This window comes from Schistocerca piceifrons, chromosome 2 (assembly GCF_021461385.2).
Source record: "Schistocerca piceifrons isolate TAMUIC-IGC-003096 chromosome 2, iqSchPice1.1, whole genome shotgun sequence".
NCBI lineage: Eukaryota > Metazoa > Arthropoda > Insecta > Orthoptera > Acrididae > Schistocerca > Schistocerca piceifrons.
This window is the reverse complement of record NC_060139.1, coordinates 275,916,233-275,922,276: the sequence shown is the minus strand read 5'-3', so window position 1 is coordinate 275,922,276 and position 6,044 is coordinate 275,916,233.

Below are 6,044 nucleotides of genomic sequence, written 5' to 3'. Positions count from 1 at the left end.
TCTGACACAATCCACAGAGCTACTAAATCACATGCAAATCATACTAAATACAAGACTTCATTTCAAAAGCACAACTACTAAGGAAATTAAAAAATCATAAAATTACTTAAAAGCTTTGCATCTTCTGGATATGATGGAATATCAAATAGGATTCTAAAATCATGTGCAGGCTTAATCAGACACCTATTATGTTATTTATGTAACCAGTCAATGAGAAGTGGGACATTTTCAGACAGAGAGAAACATGCAATAGTGATGCCAATCCACAAAAGCGATAAGGGTTATGGTCATATGACACAAAATGGCTTACTGACATCTACACAGTTTGGCTTTCATAAGGGATTCTCCACAGAGAGAGCTATATTTAGCCTAACAGATGAAACTAGGCGTATCAAACCTCAGAAGGTATTCAGTGGGGATCTTCTGTGATCCTACTAAAACTTTTGACTGTGTAGATCTTAACACATTACTAAAAAAAACTTCCACACTAAGGCATCTACACAACAGGAAGCAAAGGGTTATCTTAATGAAGGCAGGTATAACAGTAAACTTAGACTGCGGAATGTAAAGTGTGGAGTCCCCAGGGCTTGATCCTCGAACCACTGATTTTCCTGGTCTACATAAATGATCTACCAGTTACAATTAATGACAGACCAAAAATAGTCGTGTTTGTGAATGATATGAGTATTCTGATCAAGGGTCCCAACTCTGCAATGCACGATACAGCTGTGACAGTCACTAAACAACTACACAAATGATTCACAGCAAATAGCCTAATCCTAATTTTTTCAAAAACTAACATCATACAGTTTCAGACAGTAAATATAAAACTCCAAGGTCCTGAAATGGAGATCAACAACCAAAAAATTTATGAAATCACACATACAAAATTCCTATGCATCCCGATAGACAGCCAGCTAAGATGGGCAGAGCAAATTGATGAGCTGGTGAAAAAACTTAACAAAGAGTCTTTTGCCCTGAGAGCTATTTCCCCCATGTTGACGGAGAAATATTGCTTTTGTCATATTTTACATATTTCCACTCCATGCTGTCCTATGGTATTATCTTCTGGGGAAATGTTACAGTGTGGAAAGAGCCTTCAAACTACAAAAACGAGCACTGTGGTTGGTATGTGGGTCTCTAACATAACATCCTGCAGAAGTCTCTTTAAGACACTCAGGGTATTGTTACAAATCAATCGATATACTCACTGATGATGTTTGTAGTCATCAACAAGGAATTATTCCAGAAAACTGTGACATTCACAAGCCTAGCACAAGAGAGGAGACAAAAATTTCCACCAAGGCTCTGTAACTTGATTAAAGTCCATAGGGGAATAACTGAGTCAGGAATAAAAGTATATAACATCAGTATTAAAAAAGGAAATTGATAACTTGCAGGTATTCAAAAGGAAACTGATAATATTCCTCAGATAACAACCTTATTATGACATGAATAAGTTCCTAGAGTAATATGGCATACTTTTAAGTAAAAATACAGGAAAGAAGATATTTACCTCTGTGATGAAGACAAAATTGTGTACTTCTAACTTAAATTACAGTGATAAAATGTAAATTTATTTAGTTTAAAATGTGTACTACCATTTATTCTAGACTATTAAGTAGTCACTTAACTCATCTGACGAAGAGAAAAATTTCGTATTTTAATTCAAATCATAATGACAAAATGTAAATTTCATTATTTACTTGTGGCATTGGGATAAAAATGTGTACTTCCATTCATTCTGCTGTTTTAAGCATTCACTTAAACATACACCAGTAAAAGGCAGGTTGTAATACTGTTTGCCATCAATAGTTCATAGAAAATAAGTATTTGTATGATATATAATATGCACACATAATTTTGTACTATTTCACTTAACTTGCTTTATATTTTTAGTACACTCTTTGTACAATATTTAATCAACAGGACCAAATAAAATATCAAATCAGTGTAAGCACTGATGTTGACACTCAAAATTCTCACGTGAAGTGTCACTTTAATAACATTGGTAGTCATAGAGTTTGTTGTATTTTTCTTTTTTTTTCTTAATTCTCATTTTGTTCGCTTTAGTTCGTTGCATCTGCTGGGGGCGGACGTCGTAAGACATCCGTTGTAGTTCGTTGTTGATCGATTAACTCAGGTTTTTTTTATTACAGAGGGCAGCTAACCCTCTGGCCGAACACGCTGAGCTACCGTGCCAATGTGATGGCAAGTTTTAAGTTACAACAACCTATGGCAGTGTTGCCAATTTAGCAACTTTGTCGCTAGAATGGCGACTTTTGCCTTCATCTTAGTGCCAAAAAAAAAAAAAACTTTTTAGTGACAAAAATTATTTAGCTACTTATCTGGCGACTTTTGGAGTACTGACGACTTTTGAAGTACAAATCAAAACTATTTTCATTAACAAAACTAAGATTTTAACTATAGAATGGGTAGTAGTAGTAGTAGTAGTAGTAGTTTATTCATCCAGAGACAATTTACATTGCATGGATTTCGTCAAAAAATACATAGTATATATATACACACATATAGGGTGAACAATACTATACAAAATACAGATGTGCATAGTGGACTACATAACATCAGACCACACTGAAATAGCATGTACAACTTTGATTATTTACATTGATGTATGAGAAAGACTTTTTACATGGAATACACAGTTGACATTTAGATATAACACATACAATTCTAGCACTTTTGTACATATTATTTATTTAGATCATAGCAAAAGTCAGATAAAAATTACTATTGGCACAGAGTACATCACTATAATTGTTTAGTATGAAGCTATTCCAGGTATTCTTTTACACTATAATAGCAGTTGGTCATTAAAAATATGAATACTGCTTCTTTAAATGAAGACAATTTTTTTATTTCTTTTATCTTTACCGGTAGTTTGTTATACAGTCTGCTTCCTTCTATGTTTGTTTGTTTCTGCGCCAAAGCCTTGTTAACTCTTTTTATAGGAATGTCATTCCACTTTCTTGTGTTGTAAGTATGTAGATCCGAGTTGGATTGGAAATTGTTAATATTTCGTTTCACATTAATTACGCTTTTCTATATATAGAGGCATGGTAGGGATAGAATATTCAGCTGTTTAAATAATTGCTTTGAAGGAGTTAGCCTTGAACTGTTGGTAATTATTCTAACAGCTGACTTTGTTCTAGAGTTACTAAGTTAAATTAAGTTCTTAGCAGATCATGTAGCATTGTTCAGCATTTAGTAAACCTGAATGTGGGAATTGCCTACAGAGTAAGAAATCCTTGACTAAAGAACAATTCATTATTCATCACCCACTAGCCTGTTATTGTCGATAGCGTATCGATCTATAATTCTTCAACTTTTGAACTCCCTTTATTTTTCGAACTGACAAAAAACATACGAAATATTAAGTGTAATAAAATACGTTTCTGTCCAGCAACCTCTAATTTTTCGAAATGTTAACTCGCAGTCAAATTATTACCACATGCACTGTGGTAACGCAAGAACAATTCGGTGGGGGTACCTCAGACATTATTAAGTTTTAAACAATGAACAATAGGACTGATATCGAGTTACCGAGTGAGTAGATTGTTTCATGACCTCTAGTCCGCCAGAGTTTTAATGTATTTTCAGGGAGTATAAATTGGTGGAACTTATGTTGTGGTGGCTTACATAATGGAGTTACCGCAGAAGAAGAAGCAGCACGCTCAAAAATATCGGGATGCGTGGGAAGCAGAACCTGAATTCAATGGGTGGCTGAAACCAGTCGTTGGAGACTTATACAAGGCAAGATGTCAAGTATGTGCAACAGAGTTTTATGCTAAATTGTGTGATATTAGAAAGCATTCGAAAACTATTAAGCATAAACAAAACACAAACCACCTTACCTGTGAAAATTGTTCCGAAAACTACAGTTATAATAGCAAGCAGAGCGGAAGGCGCCCTTTGTTTATTTATTGCTGAACATTGTTCTATTTTAGCTGTAGATCATTTAGGAATACTGTGCAAGAAGGTGTTTTCCGGTGATGAGGGCGCTAAAAACATGCAATTACATCGTACAAAGTCTACTAACATTATAACTGAAGTTTTGGCTCCATATTTTACACAATCATTAGTTGAAGGTATAGGTAACCAAAAACACAGTGTACTAATAGATGAATCCACAGATGTAACAATATCTAAAATGCTAATTTCTTAAACTCGCTGTAGTAGAAACTGCACATGCAAGAAATCTGGTTGCTGTTCTTGTGAATTCTTTGAAAGATCTCAAACTTGCAGTCGCTAATATGGTGGGAATTGGCACAGATAATGCTTCTGCAATGGTTGGAATAAACAATGGGCTTTTTGAACAACTCAAGAGAGAATATGGTTTGAAGCATTTGGTATTGATCCGTTGCAGTTTCACAGGCCTCATTGAATACCATACCTAGAAACATAGAAGTTCTTGTACTGGAAACCTACAATTGGTTCTCCATTTCACCCAAAAGACAAGAGGAATGTAAAAAGGTTTATGAGACAATAAATTGTGGAAAACAGTCACTAAAAATTTTGAAGGTCTGTGCAACACGTTGGCTTTCAATTGAACCAGCAATACGAAGAATTCTGGAGCAGTGGGAAAAACTAAAGTTACATTTTTCACTTGCCATGGCTCAAGACAATTGTTACACTGCCGATCTTTTGTACAAGATGTATTGTGACGACTCAAATCATATTTACATGTTTTACCTTAAACATGCTTTAAAAGACGTACAAATAGCAATAAAAGCTTTTGAAGGAGAAGGCAATGACCCCACTAAATTACTAGATACACTTGTATTTCTCAAGCAGTCACTCGGACAAAACATAGTTTTTCTAACTGTTGATTTGTTGACAACACCAGTTCCAAGCGAATGTATGTACACAAATCCGAACCTTGGCTTTATGTTTGAACAGAAATTGTCTGAGTCAAGTTTGTCTGAAGAAAATAAAGTTTTTTTGACGAAGAGATGTATTCAGTTTAGTCTGAAACTCTTAAAAGAAATTCAACAAAGACTGCCAAGTAACGTTACGATCCTGAAAAAAAAATGTCAATGCTGAATGTTGAAGAAACACTAAAAGTGAATATAAATAATGCTGTAGCGGATGTAGGCAAAGAATTGGGTTTTAGTGGCGATTTCATAGATGGTATGCTGCAAGAATGGCATAATATCAACTGCATTAGGTGAAATAACACTACAAACACTGTTCGATTTTGGAGTGAGGTTTTGCAGTATAAAAATGCCGCAGGAGAGAATACTTTTTCTTTGATTTCACAGCTAGCAATGACTGTTCTATGCCAACCCATTCAAATGCAGAAGTGGAAAGAATATTCAGTTCTATGAAAATTATAAAAACTAAACGACTTAACAGATTATCGTTAAAGGCAATTAATGCTTTGATCATATTGAGAGACCAGCTGAAGAAATAAAATAAAGATTGTGCAGCTTTTGACATACCGTCAGACGTATTGGAGATTATTGAAACGAACAAAAGTTACTCTTTTGCGACGAAACCAGTCGAACTGCAACATTATCTTTTGAGCGACGTTCAACCATCTACATCAACTACAGTTCTGTCAGAGCATGAAACAGAAGAGTTATTCGATCTTCTGAGTGACGACGATGAATAGCTCACATACTGGTATGTATATATTTTGTAACCTAATTTGAGTTCTTGCTTTCTTTTGTTACAAATACAGTTGTATATTTCTAGTATATTTGACTACTTTGATTGAAACAACAATTTATGTGTTGCGTCAATTATGATAACATGTTTGATTAAACGTTAGCGTATTTTATATGTATGTTGTTGCAAGCGATGCGTCATTTCATTAAGACAAAATAGCAATTACGTATGAGACAATTTTTATTAATCTTTTATTACCCCCCCCCCCCCCCCGTCCCCCCACTGGCTTATTGCACCATTCACAGCACCAAATTTTCATTACACCCCTAGTAAAATCAGTTTTAGCGACTTTCTAGCGACTTTTGATATTGAATCTTGGCGACTCGGGTTTTTTAGAGTTGGCAACACTGTGC